Source organism: Callospermophilus lateralis, chromosome 3 (assembly GCF_048772815.1).
Source record: "Callospermophilus lateralis isolate mCalLat2 chromosome 3, mCalLat2.hap1, whole genome shotgun sequence".
NCBI lineage: Eukaryota > Metazoa > Chordata > Mammalia > Rodentia > Sciuridae > Callospermophilus > Callospermophilus lateralis.
This window is the reverse complement of record NC_135307.1, coordinates 70409426-70435024: the sequence shown is the minus strand read 5'-3', so window position 1 is coordinate 70435024 and position 25599 is coordinate 70409426. Positions and strand designations below refer to the sequence as shown.

Genomic DNA, 25599 nt, shown 5'->3' with positions numbered 1-25599 from the left:
TGTTTTTATGCTGTTCACCATTTAACAGTTATAGACACAATAGGCTCTTTAATTTTAATCTGCATAAAACATTTTCTCTGTCACTTTCTTAAATCTAACCCTGATCTGTGGTTTTTGCTAATTTCCAAAGTATAAATACTCCCTCCATGGTCAATTTCAACCTATCAAAGTGAAGCTGCTGAAGGCAACCCTAGGAAGAAATGTACAGTAGCACATTACATATAATTTCTACCATGCAGACACAATATGTATAAATTACCTCAAGACATGGATAACAGTAAAATGTATTAAAATAATTTGAAAGTGATAATGATGACTTTTTATCATACAGTACCATTATTTAAATTTTACTTAATTAGAAGTTTATATAATTTTAAATAATGACTGTATTTAGCAAACAGCTGGCAAAATTCCTGAAACTTTAACAATGTTTTCTCATGAACCAGTACAAACTGTCTGTCCACATCTTTGCCTTGCACTAAATCTAGTGCTCTCCCCCACTATTCCCTCTCCCTGTTGCCTTCATTACTAGCATGTAAAAGCTAGTGATGATTAGTGAATGCCCAGTAGTGAGTACCCAGGAAAAACCTAGGGTACCAGTCATTACTTTCTGTGACCCTAGGTAGTAACAACCTCTCTTTTTTTTCTTTTTCTTTTCTTTCCTTCCTTCCTTCCTTCCTTCCTTCTTTCTTTCTTTCTTTCTTTTTTTTTTTTTTTTTCTTTTAGTTATGACCTCTCTTGACACTCTGTTTTCTCCTCTGTAAAGAATCAGAATAACAGTTCTTGGCCTGCCTACCCACAGGGGTTGTTGAGAGGATTAAAGTGGTTGGTCTATATGGTAGTTGCTTAGAAACTGTAGAGCCAGGTACTGATAAAAGGCTCTATTATGATGGCCATTTCATCACTTGTTTTGAACCAGGCCACCATTGTTAAGGATGTAAAACATGTTACCACCTTCAAAGGTATGGTTTAGTTTAGTGCAATACAAAAGTTGAGTTGCTTAGCGCCACGCTTTTGATGAGGCTGGCTTTGAACTTTTGATCCTCCTGTCTCAGCCTCTGGTGCCATTGGGATTACAGGCACGCACCACTGTGCCTGGCCAGGAATTCTTCTTAAAGAGTCTACCCAATTTTTTTTTTTTTTTTTCAGTTGAAGATGAACACAATGTTATTTAACAAAGTTACCTATATTAGGAGCAAAATTATGTTTTCAAAGCTTATTGGTTACTATTTTCTAAATGCTGTTGGATAATCTGATGGGACAGCTCCCTGGAGCTGGAATGCTTCTCAATTTCAATAGTTGAATGAAGATCCTGTTTTATTAATTTATTTTCCAAAGCCATTGTGCTTTTTGGGATCTACTCAACAAATTATTATATATGTGTTTCCTGTCCCTGCCCCCATGGTTTCCTAATTGTAAGAGTAAAATCCTAAAGATCCAAATTGAAACATTATTAAATTTGAATGACAATGAAATATTTACCTTGAGTTTGCTGAAGTTCTCTTTGGGCTGTATACTAGTTTTTCCTGACAAGCTCTTCTCCACATCAGGCTGTTTGCCCCTGCTGATCCCTCTACTTGGAAAGATTTTTTTTTTTTTTTTCCTGTGGTGCTGGGGATTGAGTCTTGTGCATTCGAGGAAGCTCTCTACCAACCGAGCTATATCCCAGGCCCAAAATCCCATGATTCTTTTATTATTATTTTTTAGTTGTAACTGGACATAATACCTTTTATTTATTTATTTTTATCTGGTGCTGAGGATCAAACCCAAGGTCTTGCATATGCTAGGTGAGCACTCTACCACTGAGCCATGACCCCAGCCTTCTTAAAAAAAAAAAATAGTTGTAAATGGACACAATACCATTATTTTATTTATTTATTTTATGTGGTACTGAGGATTGAACACAGTACCTCACATGTGCTAGGCAAACACTCTACAACTGAGCTATAGTCCAAGCCTCTCTCCCAAGATTTTTTTTTTTCTTTTCTTTTTGGTACCAGAGATTGAACCGAGGGATACTTAACCACTGAGCCACATCCCCAGTCCTATTTTACATTTTATTTAGAGACAAGGTCTTAGTGCCTCACTTTTGCTGAAGCTGGCTTTGAACTCAGGATCCTCTTGCCTCAGCCTCCCAGTGACTTCATGCCTGCTGGGATTACAGGCATGAGTCACTGAACCCCCATGATTCTTTACAAAACAACTCCTTTTCATCTTTTGGCTCAAATGCTACTTTCTTAGAGAGGTCTGCCCTAAAACACCTGTTTCATCTCCCTTGTCTATTTCCCTGCTTGTTGCCTCATAGCACTGTTCACAAGCTCTGGTGTCCTTTTTCTTTACTTCTTTATTATGACCCTCATTGTAAGGTCAGTTCCTCAGGGGCAGGAGATCTTGTTCATTGATGTTATTCTCTACCCTCAGTATCCAACATAGTGCCTGGCACACAGTAACTATCTGTTGAACAGATAAACCTATCTGACAAGATTCAGTATTGTAGGGCTGTGGCTATAGACACTTAACTTGAGGTGAAAGCCTATCCCAAAGATTACCCAGGACTTGCCCTGTGACATTCACAGTTGCCCATATTTCTCTCAGAGGCCAGGAGAAGACATAGAGGCAATACTAGACTGCTGACTCCCTTCTGCCCCACCCTAGCAGAGCTGCCCCTGTGATGTCACACATGACAGGATTCTCTAATCCTTTTCATTCTGTAACAGTCTTGTAAACAGCTAAGTTTTTCATAACATGATATATTAAGGGGGGAGGGAGGGAGGAGAATGGGATGGAGGATATACCTACCCTGAACAAAATTAGTTTAGGAAGAGTATATGCTCATAAATTCATCTTCAGGAGAAAATGGGTAGCAGAAGTTCATTTGGGACTAAACTAACAAAAACAGGGATGAAAAAAATAAGAAAAAGAAAGGCAAAGGAGATAAAAAGAAGAAAGAAGAAAGGGGGGAAAGATAAAAGAAGCAAAAAAAAGAGAAGAAAAAGACACATGAAGTGGCTATGGGAGAAGAAAAAACCTACATCAGGTAGTGAAGGAGGAGGTGGAAGGAAGAGTTGGACCAACTCTTACTTGGCTTTGTAACTTTTGCATAGTGACTGGCTGCTGGGTGGAAGGATGGATGGCTCAGGGCAGGGGATTCTCAGGTTTCCCCCAGGGAAGTCACTTAAATGCCTGAGATGTATTTTGAGAGGTCCAAACAAGGCCAGGCCAAGGGTAAGTCTCCTGGATGAATTCATAATGGTAATCAGGCAACAAGAAATGTAAGCCTTTTCTTTAAATCAGGATTGTAGAGGAAAGGGAAAGTACTATGAAGCAGACTAAGCTTTAGATTGCTCTTTGTAGTCTCTTCCTCACCTCAAGTCTCTCAATTACTAGGCTATTAATATACAGCAAATTCAGGACTTTAAAAAAAAATTTTTTTTATCTGTAGATGGACACAATACCTTTATTTTATTTTATTTTTATGTGGTTGCAGGGGATCGAACCCAGTGCCTCAACATGCTAGGCAAGCACTCTACTACTGAGCCACAACCCTGTCCCAAATTCAGGACTTTAAAGCTAATCTTTCACATAACCTCCTTCCTCTTAGCCAAACTGAAATATACAAACAGATTTCCAAAGCAGAATAGGATAATTTTATAGGATACCTATATAAATCACTAAAATATAGTCATTGCCAAAATAGTCCCAACAGATTTTTCACAAAAACTTACTATGAACATTTGTTGGAGGCTTTAACAAAGTCTTATAGTTAGAAGAAGAAGAAGAAGAAGGAGGAGAAGGAGGAGGAGGAGGAGGAGGGGGAGGAGGAGGAGAATTATTATTATTATTATTATTATTTTAACCTTCATTTTTTTCAATGCTCTTTTTTGCTTCTTCTACATATTTTGTCTTTTCCCATTTAGCTTAGAATTTAATAATATTAAAGGGAATATCATAATATCAAGCATACTTAATCAGATAATATTTTTGTTCCAGATTTTAAAATGTTAATCTTATATCCAAGAGTTTCCTAATACTACAAAACTATATCCACAAGTAAGATATATCCACAAGGAAGGTACAGCTTGATTGTGCTACACCGTGCAGTCTTTAAAAATCTCTTCATGTTCATTTTTTTTTCTATTTTTTAAAATCTCTTCTGCTACAATTGACCCAGATTCTCCTACAAGTGTAGAAAAGAGAAATGAAGGGTATGAAAGCCTAAAGGAAGAAAGCTGAAAGACAGGAAAGAACTTCAGGTTCTCTAAAGTCTACTACTGCCATTGGTGAGCCAGATTCAGTCTTCTAAATAAGAAAATTTGATTTGAAGAACTCTCCAAGTGGTGGTTGCCACATGGGCTTTTCTATTTCAGAATGTTAATGAGTCCACTAGCATGCTAATCATGCTGTTACTCGTCTGAAGTATTAAGGATTTCAATAAGGCAGAGTTTCAAAGATCTTTGATCTAATTTTTTTTCATTTTTGGCAGGTGTATAGAGAATTAAGAAATGTGTCCTCAAATGATACTGGGACCAAATGCATACTGAATTTTATTTTTCCTTAGTATACCTGGAAAAGATCCACCTTCATCTTCCTCTAAGAAATTCTAATCCGCACCACACACCAGTGGCTGATGATGATATTTGATTCTGGTTTAGGTCTCTGGTCTAAAAGTGAAGGGAACAGAACTTTTTCCAAAAAATCATGTTGGAAAAATTAGAAGAGTCTTCTACAACTTTAAATGCAGCTAAATAATGTCTGCAGAATGAGAGAAAAATTCGGGTAGTTTTAGATTTAAGAATTAGGGTAACTGATTTTAACAGATACAAAGTAACAGGGTGCAAATTGCTATAGTAAGCTCCTCACCTTTTTACTGGCCAGAATTCAATTTGGCTAATGTTTTTGGATGTTCTTTTTAAAGTTACCTCCTACAATTAATATTTAGGTTTTCTTTGTAAGTGCCAGAAAATCTTTTAAAAGTACGGAGTTTTCTTTTAAACTTATGTTCCTGCAAATGTGGTGTAAGGGTTAAACCTCTGACGAGAGAAAGAAAGGCACCCGAGCCAATAAGAACCTGTGCTGGTGATGTACTGCTTTCTAGTTCTGATTCATTGGCTGCCCAGGGTTTGTCATTCTATCCCCGGCGTCAGCAAGCAGCGTGGGTCGGGTTTTCTGCGGTCTAGCTAGCTAAACTGGATTTTGGTTTCCTGCACGTGCAGTTTCAAGTAACTGTAGCTCATTTCTAGCTCTTCACAGAAGCAGCTGTAACTATTCTGATTATCCTCCAGCTTTTGAAAAACCCTTGGTTTCTTTAACCTTACTCTGGAGGTCGTTGGAGGCTCTCAGTGACAGAATCACGTGACTAACTTGTGCAAATATACAGTGTGGAATCCCAGCAGCTACAGAGGGAAAACCTGCCAGAAACTCAGCATGTGCCCCGTGCGAGAATCAGTTGCACTCGCATGTGAGTGGATGATAGGGCACGTGTATTTTTGTTCTTCGGGACTCAAGGCGTGTGTCCTGGCACCTGCAGGAGCTTCCTAGGTTCACTGGGGAAGGATGGCACCGGAGGTATGGGGCCTTGAGGGCTGGGAGCTGGCTGCTATCTGGACCGATTTCGCTTTCAAAGGGACCGCGACTGCTCCCGAGCGAAAACACAAAGCTCCGGACTGGTCCTCGACGCTGCTAGGCAGCGTCTTCACTGTGGGGTCTATATTTTCAGGCAGACGGAAGAGCCTAGGTCCCAGGCGTAGCTTCCAAGTCTCGGCTCCACCAACAGCCAGATTGAGAGGTTCTCAATCCACGGGGCTCGGAACAGTAGCGCAAACTCTGTCCAGACCCTGGCGCCGGAGCGTGAAAGTCCCGGTCCTGGCTCTGATCCCGGATTCTGACGCTCCCTTCGTCCCCAACCTGGGGCGCCGGCAGCGAAGCAGAGGCGGCAAACGAAGCTGGGTAGGGCAGTGACGTCATCTGCGGTCGCCCCTCCCCCTCCTGCCGGCCCTCGCCGCAGTTCCTGCCCTACGACATCCGGGTCTCTCCAGCTGCTTTGCCGAGCCGCAGCTGTAGCGGCGGAGGAGCCGGCGGGGCGGAGCGGACGAGGGAGTGGGGGAGGGGCGGCGCCGTCGTGAGCGCGCCTGCGCGGGGCCGCGCTAGAGGCGGCGGCGGCGCTAGGGACGGGAGCGCGCGCAGGAGCTAGAGAGCAGTGGTCTCCGCGCCGGCCCGGTCCGCAGCTTCGGGTGCTCCGGCGGCTGCAGCTCCGGAACGGGTGGTTGGGGAGGGGGGTGGGGGGACGCCAGGCAGGTGGGGTGCGAAAGCGATGAATCCTCGGCTTTTCCTCCTCCTTCTCCGGGACCCGCTCTCTGCCTCCGGTTCCAACGCCCGGATGATCTGAACCGCGAGGGCGCCGAGAGCCGGGGGCCCGGACGCAGCCCGGCTCCTCCCCTCCTCCGCCCCCTCCCCGGCCCGCCGCCGCCGCCGCCGCGACCCCCTCCGCGCCCCTTCCCCGGCCGCAGTTGCTGCCGTCGCCGCTGCCTCGGCCGACCAGAGACCCGCCCGCCCGCGGCTGCTCCGGGTAAGCGCGGCGCTCGGGCCGCGGGCGGGCGGGCGGGCGGGCGGCGCGGGCCTGCGCGGCCGCGGCGGCGGACAGGCCTGGGGCCTGTAAACAAGCCGGGCGTCTGCCCGGGCGCTCCCGGGAGGAGACGCGACAACTCCACCCCCTGGCCCGGCCTCTTCCCCGGCGGCGGGCGGCGAGGGGTTAAGGCTCCGCGAGGGCGGCGGCGGGAGGCGGGGGCGGAGTGTTTGTGGCGGCGGCGCGGGGAGGGGGCGCGACCCTCCGGCGGTCGGCGACCGGGCGGGGTGCTTGTGGCGGCGACGCGGGCGAGAGCCACGGGCTGGCCTGACCCGGGAGCTGCCGCGGGACTTTTCCCGAGCTGGGAGGGAGTGGCGGGCGCCCCACCGGCCCCTGGTGTTCGGGGCTCCTACCCTCGGGGGGTGGGGGTGGCGCTAAGCTTCCTTTGAACCGGGCTTGAGTCTCAAAACACCAGATTTGGACAATTTGCTTCTGGTTTTACAGGGGGCAGGGCTGAGAGTGAGGTTTCTTCAGAACTCAAGTCAGTGATGCCTTCCAGTTCATTCATTATTAAGGCATTGAGCAAGTGAAGTAAAATTCTACTGATTTCTTATCCTTTTAGCCGTGTAAATTGGGTAAAAGTTCTTGATGTTAGAGTTGATCGAAGTAGGGTTCTGTTCTGCTTGTACATATTAAAGAAACTTGTAGCTTTTTCTTGAAAGACAGCTGGTTGTAGAGTCCTCTACTAACCACAGTTTTAGATAGATTTTGAAAATTTCATCACCCAAGACATTTTTCTCCTCTCCTTTAGAGATCCACAAAGGTCACATATTTGAGTTGTCCAAGCAAAGGAATCTGTGTGCCACCCTCACCCCAAGTTTCCTGCTAATTGGAATAATGGGACGAATGAGTTTTAAAACGTTATTATAAAAGTATGAAAGATAGTTATTGTTTGCAAAAAAAAAATGATTTTCACATTATTAAAAAAGTAAGAAATTTTAAAATAATTGTTCTGAAAGAAAAGCCATACTCTTTAAACTTCCAGTGCTCCCAAGAATCAAGCAGGGCTGGTCCTCCCAATTCCCTTTATCTCTAACACTTCAGCTTCATACTTTTTTCTTTCTACATATTGGTCTTTTTCCAAAGACTATTTCTGTAATTCCTTATTTTACAGAATACAAAACTGAAATGAGGGAGTTAATAACCCACTCCACTCCCTTTTTTCTAATCTCAGATGTTACCTTTACTGACTTAATGTTTCCTTTGCCAGTAAATAATTTGAAGCACAAAGTAACATTTCTTTCCCGATGTTATAGTTATGTTCTTACAGTTTTCTCCCGGCTCCCCTCTATCTGGTTAAAGAGTCCTGTAGGGATGATTACTTTAAACCTTTACAACAAAGCCGTATTATTGAAACTATAATGAAATGCAGGTGGAAATTGCTTAAAACTTTTTTTATTTGATATTTTTTAAGCATTTGTACATTAATGAGTAATTATGGAAGTGATATATGTATACACACACACACACACACACACACATCTGTATGTGTTTGAGAAATATGGTTGACTACTAACCGGAGTCATCAAATTTTTACATGGCTTGAATCTTTTATATATTTTTACATGGATTGTATCATTTTATATTTTAGTATGAAAGGCTGAACTGAAGATGGTAATAACCTGTTGATGGGCTCACTGCACTAGGAGACAAAAATTGTTTAGTCATGGCTGTGCTCCAAAATACGTGTCCATGGATAGGTCCTTTAACCTTTTGAATCTCAATTTCCAAGTCAGTAAAGTAAAAGGGGTAGATTATATTGTCACATGTACTATCCAGTTTTTTTGACATTGTGTGTCTCTTCATATACCTTTAAAAAGAAATATCTGGCTTATGCCAGATACTTAGATGTTTCAGCATTATAAAGCTGATTTAAGATTCTGTTTTATTTAAAAGAAAAAATTGGCGGGGGGGGGGGGGGCAGCTGGGGTTGTGGCTCAGTGGTAGAGCACTTGCCTAGCAAGTGTGAGGCACTGGGTTCTATCCTCAGCACTACATAAAAATAAAGATGGAGTGTCCATCTACAACTAAAAAATAAATTAATTAAAAAATGAAAAAGTTGGTGATTGTTCTTTAGGAAAACTATTCCTGTAGGTAGCCTTCATTGATTTTTCTGTTGGGATTGAGAAATCTGGATAAACTTACAGTAGGAAGGAAGGTGGAGATTCCAATGGAGACAAAGTGTGATTGAGACAACTGGTTTGAACAAGCTCAGGACCCTTGATAGATAGAAGGGAAGGGTATTATAAGAACACTTTGTGCTGGGCACAATGGAGCAGAGCTGTAGTTGGAGGCTAAGACCAGAAGATCACCAGCCTCAGCACCGGTGAGGTGCTAAGCAACTCAGTGAGACCCTGTCTCTAAATATAATACAAAATAGGACTGGGTATGTAGCTTAGTGGTGGAGTGCAACTGAGTTTAGTCCCCCAGAAAACAAGAGCACATTGTGAAGGTTTTTCTGTCAGTTCAAGCTGGGTCTTGATTTTGTTTTGTTAAATTCTGTTTGAAAAATTGTTCTCTAATATCTCATTTTAACCCCCCCCCAAAGAAATCTATAGATAGCATCTCATTTCTATCATACTGTAAATATTGCTGAGCAGATATTAAATACCTATATTCTTTGAATTTGTTCAGACTAGGCCAAGGCTGTTATTCTAGTTTAACTATGAATATTTAAACTAAAGACTAACTGGCCTACAGGGAGCTTGTTACCTGAAATGCACACCTATGAGAGACAGATTGTTTAAGGTGTTAGTGGGTGCTGATGTAAAAATAATTTTAAAGTGATATTTTGATGTTCCCTTCAAATGATTATCTACTTCCTGGGCAGGGGACTCTCATCTTCTTTTTTTTTTTTTTGGTACAGGGATTGAACTCGGTAGCCCTGGGCCACTGAGCCACATCCCCAGGCCATTATGTATTGTATTTAGAGACCGAGTCTCCCTCCATCCTCCTGTCTCAGCCTCCCAAAATGCTGGGATTACAGGCATGCGCACCGCACCCAGTGACTCTTGTCATTTTTAATCACATCAGGAGATAGTCTTTTATGAAAAGCAGCCCAAGTAGACTTTTGGAGGAGTTACACAAGAAGATAAAATAAGGTGTGGCCCTGTGAAATATATGGATCTTTGGAGAGGGGAGGGCATGTGAGGCAACTAGATAAAAGCTGTTTTCTTATTTCATGAGTAGTAATTTCATTTCACAATAACAAAGATATTTTAAAATGTAGTTACTTCCTTTATTTTTTAATTTTTTAAAATTTATTTAAAAATTTTTTTCTTAGTTATACATGGACACAATATCTTAGTTTATTTATTTTTATGTGGTGCTGAGGAACAAACCTGGTGCCTCACAGGTGCAAGGCAAGCGCTCTGCTACTGAGCCACAATCCCAGCCCCAGTTACTTCCTTTATTATTTTGCTGTTGTTAGCCAGGATATGTAAATTTTTCTGACCTGTGATTAGAAGCCACCTTTACATGAAAGTACTTTTGGTTAACCTTTATCTAAATCAAAAGGTTGATTCTTATTTTTTCTTCCTTTAGTATCTAATGCACTTCATATTATATAAGGATTTGTACTTCATTATTAGTCTCCAGAATATATTCTTTGATGATTTTACTCTTTACCATCCTAGCTATCTATATACCACCTAGATATTCTCTTTACCTAGCTTTTTTTCTACAAGGCATGTAGGAAGAGTAACAATTGAGGGGAGTGAGTTCTGTATACCTTTATCTAAAATGTAATAAACTTCATAATTTTTGTAGGAAACTGAAAAGTACAGATTAATTTGTATTGATAAATTAGACTGTTGATACTGTGTTTATTTTACTTTTTTGGTACCAGGGATTGAACCCATGGGTACTTAACCACAGCCACATCCCCACTCTTTTTTGTTTTTTATTTTGAGACAGGACCTTGCTAAGTTGCTTAGAGCCTCACTAAATTGCTGAGGCTGTTTTTTAAATTTGCAATCCTCCTACCTAGGCCTCCTGAACTGCTGGGATTACAAGTGTGCACCACCATGCCTGGTGATACTGTGTTTATAATAATAGAGGTATTACAAGTATTCCTTGAGTGTATAATAAAAGAGGGAGATTGAGTTTTTATAATTCTAAATGTGTTGATTTCTAATCCATTGACCAAAGTGTATATAGTATTCATATTTAGGATATGAATTGAAAGTTATTATTTTTATGGATAATGTAGTATGAATTAAAATCTTATGAAACTGAACTTCTGTAAGGTATAGGAGAAAGTAAGTGAAAGTACTTTATTGACTATTTGTGTTAGGCTTTAATTTTTCACCGTTAATTTCTATTTTAAATCCAGTCAGCCCTTCATCTTTTTGGGTTTTGCATCCATGGATTCAACCAGCCCTTCATCTCTTTGGGTTTTGCATCCATCTGAATAGATGTAATTAATAGAGCCACATTGAAGGCCCCATAAAGCAGGCAGGAGAGTTCATTGAATATTTTTAAAAATCCAGGTGTGGTGGTGCACGCTTGTAATCTCTGTAGCTAGAGAAAGAGGGTAAGGCAGGAGGATCAGTTCAAAGTTGAGTTCAAAGCCAGCCTCAGCAACTTAGTGAGGCCCTAAGCAACTCAAGTGATCTCCTGTCTTTTAATGAAATACAGAAAAGGACTGGGGATGTGGTTCAGTGGTTGAGTGCCCCTGGGTTCAATTCCTGGTACTGAAAAACAAAAACAAAACAACCTCCCCCCCCAAAAAAAAAAAAAATGAGGACAACCTTGCATCTCTGCTCAGCGTGTACAATATGAGGATCTGCAAATTTTGGTATTTGTGGGGAATCTTGGAACCAATTCCACCATGGATACCAAGAAAGGACTAAATAGACAGAAAGAACCTAAATAACATGCCAGCATTAGATCTGTGTAATTAAAAAAAAAGAATTCCTGAGTGGATTTTTTTTCCAATTATATATGAGCCTTCTTGCTTCTGGGAACCAGAATTTAAAAAGCTGAATGTTAACATCTGATTCATAGATTCCTAAAGTTAAAATGAGTATAACTGTATATACTTAGGTCTTCTAATGCAAGAATCCCTACTAAGACATTCAGAAAAAAATGTAAGACATCAAATTCATTTATCATTACTAGAGTTTCAGATGTTAACAGAAGCAAAAAGTTTGGTTTCTTCAGCAACCACTGTTCAGATTGGGGAATCAATAATAATTCTCAAATGGTTGATATCTTTAATGAATGATATGGGGCAGTGTTTCTGAATAGATGTAATTAATAGAGCCACATTGAAAGCCCCATAAAGCAGGCAGGTAGAGCTAGCCCTTTGAAAGAGACAGAACTGAGGTTGAGTTCCTGCTTTGCCACTTCCTAGTAGGGTGTTCTTGGGTAAGCCCCTTCTCTCCAAGCTACAGTTTCCTTACCTGTCATATGGGAATTGGCTTCTCATAAGGTTATCTGGAAGATTCAGTGAAAAGATTATATAAGGTGCTTGACACATTTTATACCATGAAGAACTTGCCACTGCTATTGAGTACATGAAATCCTGAGATACTTAGGGGAGTAGAGGCAGACTGGATGTAAAAAGTTGTCTTGTAGTTTTAGCAGTAAGCCTTGAAGCCAACTGAGAAGAGATTGTGTAGAGAATTTAGAACAAGTATTGGGTATATAGAGATGTCATGTGAATAGACTGAAAGTTAAGAGGTAATTGCAGAGAGTTGAGTATGAGTATTTTTATAAGTTGAAAATAATTCATGGGTTTTGAGTTAATGGTTAGGTGTGAATAGATGGTTAAATTGTGGGTAAAGAGTAACAATATAAAGCAAAGGTGAATGTTCAGACTAGAATGATCAGTAAGTAGGGAAGAATAGGTTGGTATTTTGAAGAGGAGTTACCTTTCATGGTTAGAAAGGAGCAAGAATATATCATTGCTACAGAAAAAGATATTGGAAACTAAATCATTCTGATTAACTCAGTCTGACTTTTTTTAATTATTATTTTTAGTGAAGTCTTCATAGAAGGCATTAAGGCTTTTTTTGTGGGTCCTGGGTTATTTAAAGTTGAAAAATTCTCTCTTTCCTGCTAGCATCCTATACTGTACCCCTCTCTGTTTTCCATTCTATAAACATCACAAAATTCTTTGAAAAATAGTGTTTTTTTGCATTTCTCTTTTCAGTATATACTTCAGTGTTTTGCTTTTAGAATAAAGATCAGACTTCTTGTTTTTGCCTTTGTTACTTTCTATGATTGTATCTCAGGCATGATCTATTTCAGCCAAACTGGTATAGTTGTCATCTCTGAAACACATCCTTTTCTTTTTTCTTCAAGGATCTTTGCTCTTGCTGATTTGTAGTTTGAAATTCTCTTCTTCTCCAGCTATTGTTTGTTTTGTTTTGTTTTTGTTGTTGTTTGCAGCACTGGGGTTTGAACCCAGGCCTGGAAGCATACTAGACAAGTGCTCTACCACTGAGCTACATTCCAGCCCACTTCCTTTTTTCTTTCTTTCTTTCTTTTTTTTTTTTTTTTTAAATCAAAGCTTGTTTCTGATATTTCCTCCACAGTCTTCCTGGTTCACCAATGTTTCTGCTCTCCTTTCTCTGTATTTCTATAACAATGTCTACATTATTTATATGGCTTTAATCATCATATATTTTACTTCTAAGTATCTTAATTTCATGTCTTAATTTTATAATTGTGTTCAGTTAATTCTGTAGGGAAAATATAGTAACTTATTATTATATCTACAGCCTAGCACAATGTTTTGTGGATGGTATACATTAAAATATTTGGTAATAATTAAATAAAATCTACCTGGGAGTGGAAATTACCACTGTAGGAGGAGGTTGTAGAAGTAGTTACGAGCTTTCTGATTGCAGAATTTCTTTCTGACTCTATTCTTATATAGTATTTTGGATGCACTTGAATATTTAAGTGTGAAGATTACATAAATATGAAGTATGCCAGGCACAGTGGCACATGCCTGTAATCCCAGTGGCTGGGGAGGCCGAGACGAGCGAGTTCAAAGCCAGCCTCAGCAATGGCGAGGCCCTAAGCAATTCAGTGAGACCCTGTCTCTAAATAAAATAGAAAATAGGGCTGAGAACCCAGGTACAAAAAAAGAAAAAAAGAGAAAGAAAATGAAATATGGCAGAGTTCTCATGTTGGTATAGGAGATTAGGTTGACTGCTTCTGGACCTATAGATTTAACTTTGAACTTCCTACATTTTGACTTTGAGGGTTAATTGGGCATTTATAATCACGTATCTCTTCAGAGTATTTTACATTTGCAGATATTATTATGAAGTAAATATTATCTTTTAAACCAGAGAGAGGAATTGTGGGATCACAAGAATCAAACAATATATTAGTTACAGAAGAGGCTAACTACCAACTGATTAAACAGATGGCTAACATAAATAGTCTGTATTCATATAAATCTCTAAACTTTAAACCTCATCAAAATGTTGAACTATTTCTAATATTTAGAAAATATATAGTAAAATTACCCTTATTGTTTTTTTTAAATTATTTTTTAGTTGTAGGTGGACACAATACCTTTATTTTATTTTTATGTGGTGCTGAGGATGAAACCCAGTGCCTCATGCATGCTAGTTGAACGCTCTACCTCTGAGCCCCAGCCCTAGCCCAACCATCCCTTATTGTTTTGTTTTTTTTTAAGTATTTATTTTTTTTAAATACTTAAAAAGTAGGTTTTTTTAGGTGGACACAATGTCTTTAATTCATTTTTATGTGGTGCTGAGAATTGAACCCAGTGCCTCACACATGCTAGGCGAGCGTGCTACCACTTGAAGCCACATCCCCAGCCCCAAATGTTTTTTTAGTTTTCGATGGACCTTTATTTTATTTGTTTGTGGTGCTGAGAATTGAACCCAGTGCATCATACATGCTAAGCACTACCACTGAGCCACAACCTCAGCTCCTGTGTTGTTTTTTTTAACAATATTAATTGAATACTATTTTTAACCTTATTTATTTATTTATTTATTTATTTGTGGTGCTGAGGATTGAATCCAGGCCCTTGCACATGTGAGGCGAGTGCTCTACCACTGAACCATAGCCCCCTTATTGGGTTTTTAAATGAATATTTCCTTATACTTAGTGACTGCTTAGATCCATCTATTAGGAGTATGATGCTCATGAGACCAGAATAATGAATTTGATTATGTTTCTCTTATGTTTTTTTAACCTTGACATTAGTTGGTAACAATGAGCATTTATTTGCAGGGACTATTTTAAGACATTTTTAATTGTCACCTCTATTCTTCACGACACCCCTATACAATAGTTTTATTACTTCTAACAGATGAGGAAATTGAGGCAGAGCAGCTATTTGCCCAAAATATTACAGCTGGTTATAGAAGCCAAATATATGTCCTTGGCTTTCCAAAGTAATTAATAAGCCATTGTAGTTTTATGTTACTGCTGAAAGTCTGTTGGCCATTGTGATGGGTCAGATACTTTTTAATGTATGAAGGATATAACTATAGTTCCTTTGTACTGACAGAGTGAATCTTTTTCTTTTCTTTTTACTATTTTTTAGTTGTAAGTGGATCTTTTCTTTTATTTGTTTACTTATATGTGGTGCTGAGGATAGAACCCAGGGCCTCACACATGCCAGGAAGTACTCTACCACTGAGCCACAACTCTAGCCCCACAGAGGGAGAGAGAGGGAGAGAGAATGAGAGAGTGAATCTTATGATGACATTGTACCCTAAATTTGAAAGGTTCATTATCATCTCATGTCAGCTTCCTTTAGAACATGTCACCAAGAAGAGATATACCAAAAAAAATCTAATATTTAGGTATAATACAATTAGTTTTGCAAACCATTTTTAGTTTTGTCTTAGGGCTTTTATTTATGATCACTGGTATAAATTATTCCATTGTTTTGTTTTGTAGCAGGGATTGAACCCAGGGGTGCTTAACCACTGAGCAACATCCCCAACCCTTGTTTACATTTTATTTAAAGACAGTGGTAGATAAATAAAAGACAGGGTCTCACTGAGTTGCTAAGTGCCTCACTAGGGCTGCCTTTGAAATGGGATCCTTCTGCCTCTGTCTCTGGAATGACTGGGATTACAGTCATTGTTTGCCACTTCACCTAGCTCCATTGGTTCTTTGTTCCAGTGCAATTCTTAGTTTAAGAAGATTTTATATGTATGAACATGTGTACTTACTGGGGATTGAATCCAAGGTTGCTCTACCATTTAGCTATATCCCCAACTTTTTTTGTTTGTTGTTGAGTCTTGCTAGGTTGCCCATGCTGCCCTCAAATTTGGCATCCTCCTGCCTCACCCTCCCTTGTAGCTAGATTACAGGTAGGTGCCATGGCTTCTGGCCTCTACTCATTTCTATGAGGAATTCATAGTAGAGAAAATTGAATATAAGCCAGAAATATAGTAAACTGTGAGAAAGCATAGGTCATGTATAATCTGTTTTTTTAAATTTAGACTAGTGCTTTGTATTCACCTGTGGTATGCCTATCTCAGGGATGTAGATGAAATTCATCATGATATGTGTAGCTTAATTATTTTAGTTAAAGAATATGCTATTCATCTGGGCACCGTACATGCCTGTAATCCCAGTACTCAGGAGACTGGAATTTAGTTCAAAGCCAGGCTGGGCAACATAGCATGACCTTGTCTCAAATTAAAAATTCTAAAAAGGGTTAGTGATTTAGATCACTGTTAAAGCACTTGCCTAGCATGCAGAAGGCCCTGGATTAAAAAAAAAAAAAAAAAAAAAAAGTTACTCAAAGTTCTGTTGTACTGTCTCAAAGAATTAAGAACATAATTTGTGACCAACTTTGTCTTAGATTCTCAGAATTCTTAGATTCTCTTTTGTTTAGTATGAGTACCAGAAAATTTCATCAAATTTGGCATAATAGGAGTTGTTGCTTGGTTGCCTTTGTTATTAGAATTCAGAAATGAAAGTATTAATGATAAAAGATAACAAGATATAGGTGTGTATTTTCTTTGTTGTTGTTGTTGTTTTTATTTTCTAAATAGAATCTCAAAACTTACCAGGCTTTAGAAAACCATCTTTGTAGCATGCCATCATGCTTCAGAATGTTAAATAGAGAATAAATAAAATTTTCACAGTTTTGTAAAGCAGTAGAAACTATTCTTGTCTGTAAGTCTGTTTGGGATGTCAAGAGGCCTATCTTAGAAATGGCAGCTTTTGTTCTGTGTTCATCCCAAAGTTTATACATTGTGTTATTGATAAACAGTCATTTGAATCAAATGTTTTATTAGCAAGCTGCAGATTTGCTTTTGGGTCCAAATGTTGTCTTTAATTTTTTTATTAGTTATTGATGGACATTTATTTATTCATTTGTTTATATGTGGTGCTAAGAATTGAACCCCAGTGCCTTGCACATGGTAGGTAAGCGCTCTACCATTGAGCCATAACCCCAGCCCGGGTCCAAATATTTTCTTATTAGCAACTGTTATGAATATTTTTGTAGGGAAAAAACAAAACTGGAACAATTTATTATATAGAATAAACAAGATGGAAATACTAGGATACAGCTTGTTGGTGGGTCAACTTCTATGAAGAATACCTTTTTCTCTGTAGAAAAAGCACTGCTGACAAGCTTTTTTTTGACAACTGATATTTGTCATTCATTTTCCCACACATTTATCAAGTGTCATTATGTACTAAATAGTATGAATAAAAAAGGTATGATTTCTTCCTTCATGGGTTTTAAATCTAAAGTGAGAATTCACATAGAAGTGCCATGATAAGGAAAAAATATGATTCTGTAAGCTAAGGGTTGATTGATTTCTTGAGATGAGGAAAATGATACGGACTCAAGAAGTTCATTTTGAGCTGCCAGGTTCACTTAGACTATTCAAGTTTAGGAGGTAGCTGGATATAATTTTTTAAGGTACTAAATAAAAATTTAACTTTATTTTGTTTTTACTTTTGCTTACTTCCCCAGAACCCATCTCCCTACACACAAAGCATCTTGTTTGCCAACAATTTGTAGATTCAGTGAATGATTCTTGAAGAATGTTAGATTTATATCAACAGAAGTCTGTCAGAGGCAAATGCTGTTGGTCATTTTTTCCATCAGGGACATTTCATATGTGTAAAATATTTAGAAGCTCCATGTGTGTGAATGAATCATTTTCCATCTTAAATGTATAACATTTTTTTCCTTCTTTCAAGTTAAAATACAAGTTTTTCAGCAAATATTTATAAAATGTTTGTCTGAAAGGTTTTGTTTAAGGAAAAGTAAAAAAGGATGAATTGACCCAGAAAGTCAGCTATTATTTTCTGGGTCAGTCTGAGTCTGCATCTTCAAGGGTGCAAGGATTAAAAAGCAAACTAGGAATTTAATCCACTTCTGAATTTGTAGACAAATTATCCATAATTGATAAACTTGAATTAGTTAGGAGATGAGGCTAATTGAGATTATAAATATTGGAATGTTCTTAGAAAATTTTAAGATGAAATAGCTCTGTGCCATCTAAATCTTTTCAATAGTTTGCTTTTACCATATTTGTTAATGAAAATAGGTCAGTATCTAATTTTTATAGTCAAGAGAGCCCTCCAAGTAAATTTAGCATTGATATTTTTCAGGCAATTATATAGTGTACTTATAAAATTTACTTTTTTTTAAAGATATTTGTTTTTTAGTTGTAGGTGGACACAATACCTTTATTTATTTTCATGTGGTGCTGAGGATTGAACCCAGTGCCTCACATATGGTAGGCCACCACACTACCTCTGAGCTACAACCCCAGCCCCTATAAAATTTACTTTTAAAAATTATGTAGAACATACCTTTGTATAAATTTGGGACCTCTACCTTATGCAATATGTAATTCAGATCTCTCAGCACATGCCTAGAAGCTGAGACATTTAAAAGAATGAAACAAAGAAATATGACAGTGGCAAGGCTTTGTTACATGCATTTTGTGAAACAAAAACTGTTGCCAAGATTGGTACAAACTGACTATGATTTGATCACTTGCAAGATTTTACTTGTTTTAGCAAAGACTGATTACTTTTTAATAATTTGGAGGTAGGGAAAAAATGATCTTTAACAAAAAGTAGAATTTGTCTTATTTTGGTCGGTTTGATTGATTAATTTTAGCTTTATTTTTGAAATTTTATTTTTAAGCTTTGGGGCACATCTAACTCAAAGTTCATTTGTATTAGAATCATTTGAGTGAAGTTTAGTTAGTCAGAGGAGGGTAAGTAAATATTTAATTGAATAAAGTAAATACTTAGTTGAAGCTATAAGATGAAATATTTGGCAGCCAAGACATTTTCAGGTAACTTCTTTAACTGTTGGAAAAATTAATACAATATAGATATTTTAAATATCGATATACTGTATTGTTATTTTTAACCTTTTTATGTAAAATAAAAGAAAATCATAAAATCATAGTAATATTTTTGGACTGGGAAAGTAGCTCAGTGGTAGAATGCTATTTTCAAATTTAAACCAAGGCTCAATCTCATCACTACTAGTATTTGTAACTTAAAAGAATATTTGCCATTAATCCTCTCCTCTTGGAGGTGCTTTCACTGTGGGTTACTCTGGTCTCAGCTTTGCCTAAAATACCACTGTAGATGTTATTTCTTTTCTACCTCAAATTCAGACTTGCCTAGATTCACTGAAATAGGTTTCCTTTTGCAGCTGGGTTGCCTGGATTCTAGCATCTTACTCTCTTACCAAATGGAAGAAAGAAAAAAATTAAAAACAAGAAGGGAACAGAAGTGATTATTCAGGCTGGGGGAGGGGCAAATTGGTAAGAACAAGATTAGAAAAGAATATTCTCATTTCAAGGATACTAAGTTTGTGGAAAATACAATACAGTGGAGACCAGAAGAAAACTTGGAGGCCATTTAAGAAGGAATGAGACCTAAATGGGGGGAGGGGAGAGGGAGGGAGGCAGAGATGTAATATGGTAGGATAAGAAGATAGGTGAAATTTTAAAAATTTTCAGTTCTTAATTTTGAATTGTAGTGATATGCCAATGATGCACAAAGGGTAACTCCCTTCTTTGAAGAGATTTAGCATCCTTCAGTTATTCTCTTTCTAAAACTTTGTGGAGGAATTTTGAAGTTGAACTATAAGTCATGCATTCTCTTTGGGTTGTTCCAATATCATCAGGTTGGAGCCAGTGCAGAGTAGGAAACCAGTATAACCTTGAGATTATTATTCAGAGAAATCTCCGAGAACTGAATGATACTATTCTGGGATTTTCAAGTTAGAGTAGGAGAAGTCTTTCTGAGTGTTGCCCATGTTCATTACTTTAGAAAGGTCTATCATTGTCCAGGAAAATGGAGCTAATTGAGAAATTGCTTGGTTTGATAGACCAGAGGCTTTCTGGTTGGATCACGATTACTAGGAGCCATCAGTAGAAGTGCCCCCAGCAGAGTCAGAAACTCATACAGCTATGAAGTCCTATAGTAAACAAACTAAATTTGTGGGGAAGAGAATGTGAACTCTTGAAAACTGTTAGTACTGCCTGTATTTGACCACTTAGATGTTATAATTTTAAACCTATATTTAGTTCCTTGTATCAGAAATGTTGCTCAGATTTTTTTCCCCCAATATTAGGGATCAAACCCAGGAGTGCTACCAATGAGCTATATCCTCAGCCCAGCTTTTTGTTTTATTTTTGAGACAGGATCTTGCTAAATTGCTGAGGCTAGCCTTGAACTTGGTTGGAATCCTGCTTCAACCTCCCAAATTGCTGTGATTACAGAGTGTGCACCACTTACCCAGCTTGCCTAGATATTATGTATACAATTATTATTTTTTTTTAACAGAGAAAGCAGGTAGTGAAGATAGGTTATTTTTTATAGTAATTGAGATTCATTGCTTAACAAGGTAAAATGTTTTTTTGACTTAAATGAATATTTATTAGTAATGAAAACTAAGTTCATAAAATATGCATGCATTCTTTGTTTTGATAACAAAGATTTCTTTATAAGATTTCTTATATAAATCTTCATAATTGTTTTACAGGTAACCTATATTATAGAAGAAGAAACTTAAGAGTATTTGTTGATTTAACTAGCTAACGTACAGGATTGAGTTTCATTAAAAGAATATTGAAACAGAGGAATTGGGAAAATATTTTATTCCTAAGGTAAATTGGGAAGGACATTTCTGGAGATACTGGCTCTAATAACTGCAAACTTAGAGACCCTGTAAGAAAACTTGTACCTCTAACCAAAATAAGACGTGGGAATTGAAGGATTGCTGCTATAATGTAAGAATGTTTTAGAAAACAAACTATGGACTAGGGATATAGTGCAAGGTTCTGGGTTCAATTCCCAGCACCACAAAAACAAAACAAAACACCATAAACTATCAGAAGATTAAGATCTGCTGTGTGGGACTAAGGCACCATTATTTTGCTGATGTTTTCTGATTCTCAGTGTAATGAATGTTGATATTAGAGAACTCTCCCTAATGCCTTAGGTCAGGGTCAACATGCACAGAGAAATGTCTAGGTCTTAATTTTCTTAAGAACCTACATTTAACCATTTTATGTTACTTACTGTTTTAGTATATCCTTCAGAAAGATACAGATTGCCCTTCTAAGTGAAGTATATATATTTTTACTCCTTTGCCAATGATCGGCATTAAAAATTATCTTGGAGAGGGTAATATGTAAAAAATAAATGTGTGTTTAATAGTTAGTGAGGTTAATCACTGCTTCATATATTTATTAGCTATTTGCATTAAAAAAATATTCATTGAATCACTGTTCTTGTTCTTCGCCCATTTCTTTTTCTTAAAAGTGTTCATTTTTGTTGTCACGTAAGAACCTTTTATCTATTTAGAATATTAACTCTTTCTATATATTGTAAATAATCCAAGGTGTGTTTTCTTTTTAAGTTTATGAGCTTGGTTTCACAGTGTAAACGTTTTATTAATATGGAGTCCCTTTTTATTCCTCTGGAGTCAAGTCTTTTCATCCTTAAAAAAGTCCCTTCTCTGGGGCTGGGATTGTGGCTCAGTGACAAAGCGCTTGCCTCACATATATGAGGCATTGGATTCAATCATCAGCAACACATTAAAAAAAAGGTATTGTGTCCATCTACAACAACAACAACAAAAAATATTTTTAAAAAAATCCTTCTCTGCTGGAAGAATATAGAAATATTTGTCTAGATGTGCTGGTATGGTTTGATTAGTACAAACTTATATTTAATCTCCTGGTGTTTAAGTTGTGAGGTAAAGAGTCATTCACCCACCACAGGAAGGCAGGAGTGGAATAGGTTAGTTGTACTAATAATATTTGTTTGAGTCTCTGTTCCTATAGCTCTTTCTAGAATCTCAGTTTTGTTCCACTGATAAATTTATCTGCACCAGCAATACCTCTTAAATACCATAATTTGAAATAAAATTTTTATATTTTAAATGTTATGAATTCTCATGTTGGTAGAAATGTGTTGGCATTCATTAACATTTTATTTTGGAATTATGTCTTGAAGTTCTGGGACCCAAAAGTCCCACTTGTGATTATATTGAATTTATGGAATGATAAAGTGAAGATAGTCATGTTTATAAAATTGAATCTTATCTTTGAAAGGGAGTGTTTTTTTTTTTTTAATTCCGAAGCCCTCTTCTGAAAGGTTCTGAGTTATTTGTTATTTATTTACTTTATTGCTATTTTTTCATAAGCTCTACGTGAAAATTGTTAATAGTTTTCTTCTATGGTTTTCTATAATCTGATAACCTTTTTCCCTTAAGTATTAGGTTTCAAGTTTGCTATCACATAGTAATTACCTATAAATAGCAGTTTTATCTCATAATTTTGTATTTTTTTGCTTATCATGACTTATAACATTGACTAGTCTTTTTAGACATTGCTGAGTTACAGAAATAAGAGTAGGTATCCTTGTTTTTTTTTTCCCCCTTTCCTGCAAATTGTTCCAATCACAGTGTTTCCTCTGTGGCTTGAAAATATGTATTATTATTTTAAGGAATAAATTATAGTGAAACCCTTTTAGCATATGATATAACCACGTGATGTTTTTTCCTTTGAACATTTAAAAAGATACTGATAGCTACATTCCTAAAATGAACATTACTTGGTGACTTATGACATATATTTTACTTAGGGTTTTCTGCATCATGTTAATAAACATGTTTAGATGGCAGTTCTGTATTTTTAGGATTGGCTTCATCAAATTTTATATCAGGATTATGGTGGATCTGTAAAAATAAACAGGAAGTTCTTTTTTTGTGTGTTTGTGATCTCTAGGTAATTTGGGGAGTTGTACAGTATACTTCTGTTTTTGTCAGCTATTTCATTGCTGTGACCAAAAGACCCGACAAGAACAGTGTAGAAGAGGAAAAGTTTATTCAGGGCTCACAGTTTCAGAGGTCTCAGTCTGTAGATGGCTGGATCCATTGTTCTGGGCCGGAGCCGAGGCCGAACATCATGGTGGAAGGATGTGGAGGAGGAAAACAGCACAAGGGTTTTGCTCACTAGGGACAAAATGTAAACCTCCAACACACACACCCAGTGACCTACTTCCGCCAGCCACACCCTACCTGCCTATAATTATTGCCCAGTTAATCCATATCAGTGGATTAATGCACTGATTAGGTTAAAACTCATAACCTGGGGCTGGGGTTGTGGTTCAGCAGTAGAAGACTTCCTTAACTTGTGCGAGGCACTGGGTTCGATCAGCACCACATAAAAATAAATAAATAAAAGATACTGTGACTACAACTAAAATATATATATATGCAAAATATGTTTATATATATACACATGTTTGTGTGTATATATATATGTGTGTGTGTGTATAAATCATGTCTAAATCATAAACAGCTCCTTTAGGGATTAAAAGATCTTGGTTTTGAAATTGTCTTGCCTAATTCACTTTTATTTTTAATAACTTCAGTTTGAAAATAATCCAAAAGTTGCAAAAAAAAAAAGTACAATGAACTATTTTCCTAAATGACAAGTTATTAACATTTTGTCATGTTTGTTTTGGAAACCTTTTTCCCTATGTGCCTGAATATGGATATTCTCTTGGTAGTATGTGCATATTTTGTTAATTTTTGGTTTTCTAAACCCAGTTAAGTCTCAGTGGGACAGCATGCCTCTTTACTCTTAAATGTTTAAATGTATATCCCCTAAGAATAAGAATTTAGGACATTCTCTTATATAACAATAGTTCAGTGATCAAATTTATGAATTGTAACATGTATACAATGATGTTATCTATATATATTTGATAGATTTAATCAATTGTCCCAGTAATGTTCTTTGCAAGCAGTCCTCCCCATCCTGCCATTACATATTACATTTTATTGTCATATGTCTTTTAACCTGAAATGTTCTTAACCTTTTTTTAACTTTTTCATATTTCATGAAGTGTGAAGTGTTTTGAGGGGATAGTTCTTTGCCAAAGTTGCTAGTCTTTATTCAGTACTTCTTGAGGGGCAAATATAATCTGTTTCCAAGAACTGTTTCAACACCTCCATATTCTCTATTTTATTAATAGAATTGGACAGTGTAGGCTTTTTTTTTTTTAATTTTCAAATAATTTTCTGTCAGGTGTGTATAACCTATTTGGTCTCTAATTTTATTATTTATTTATTTATTTTTTAAAGAGAGAGGGAGAGAGAGAGAGAATTTTCATATTTATTTTTTAGTTATTGGTAGACACAACATCTTTGTTTGTATGTGGTGCTGAGGATCGAACCCGGGCCGCACGCATGCCAGGCGAGCGCGCTACCGCTTGAGCCACATCCCCAGCCCTCTAATTTTAAATAATTATTTTTCTCAGATTAAACAGTGGGTTACCTGTTTTATTCATTTTTCTTCTTATATAACTTAAGGTTTACCTTAATATTTCATAATATATTCTTTTAGCTTTTCTTATTTTGTATATGTTTATGGTGGTTGAATTGAATGTTTAGTATACTATTTTCATTGTTTTGTGTTATGAATTGAATGTTTAATATACTGCTATTCTACCACCCCCAGATAGTTTGAGTCTTCCTGAACAAGGTTTGGTCATACCTCATAGAATATGATAGGACTTTTTTTTCTCATATTGTTTCTAAATATCCTATAATTGTAGAAATAAACTCAATGGAAAGTAGCTTAGCATGCTTTTTAAGCAATTTCCAGATGTTTGAGGTTTTCTTCTTTCATTATCGTTACCAGCGTCTGTTATTATATTAACATCAGATTATCTGTATCATTTCACTTTCTTTTTTTTTTTTTTTCTGGAGTTTTTTGTTTTGATTACCCTCAGTTGCTTAAATGTATCTTTACATGGTTCTTGTAGTTGTTGGGTTGTTTTTAAAGAAATCCCCCATGAATAATAACAGTACTGTAATATTTTATGATGTCTTTCTGTTGCTTTCACATTATAAATTATTTTGCTGGGAGTGGAATTGTTGTATTATACCATCATTTAAAGGCATTACCTGTCTGTTATGAAGATGTCTAGGGTCAGCCTGATTTGTTTCTACTTTTATTATTTTTTGGCATATTTAGTTTGAATTATTTTCTTATGAAAATTCTATTTTTTTTTTTTTTTTTTTTTTGTGGGAGGAGTATTTGGGATTGAACTCAGGGACACTCAACCACTGAACTACATCCCCAGCCCTATTTTGTGTTTTATTTAGAAACAGGGTCTCACTGAATTACTTAGTGCTTCGCTGTTGCTGAGGCTGACTTTGATTCTCCTGACTCAGACCTCGGAGCTGTCTGGATTACAGGCATGCGCCTCTGCGCCCTATCTCTTTTTTTTTTTCTTTTTTTAATAACCAATTTATGGTTTGATGTTGGTCTTTTTTTTTAAGTTGTTGATGAATCTTTATTTATTTACAATATATGTGGTGATGAGAATCAAACCCAGTACCCTTACACATGCTAGGCAAGTGCTCTATAACTGAGCCATAACCCCAGCCCTCATTTTGTTTCTTGATGACTCCTTTAAGTCATCAAATTTATATCTTTCAGATTAAT

The 25599-nt window shown here is 37.3% G+C and overlaps 1 protein-coding gene across 2 annotated transcripts in view; it reads left to right on the top strand.

The window, feature by feature from the left end:
* The first annotated feature begins 6224 nt into the window (after nt 1-6224).
* Ppm1a (protein phosphatase, Mg2+/Mn2+ dependent 1A) overlaps nt 6225-25599 on the top strand; it is a 43236-nt gene continuing 23861 nt past the window's right edge. Inside the window, exon 1 of one of the 2 annotated variants that reach the window (XM_076850405.1) lies at nt 6225-6565. The gene's annotated coding sequence lies outside the window, so the exon portion shown is untranslated. The remainder of the gene's footprint in view (nt 6566-25599) is intronic. The other variant, XM_076850406.1, reaches the window with a different exon arrangement.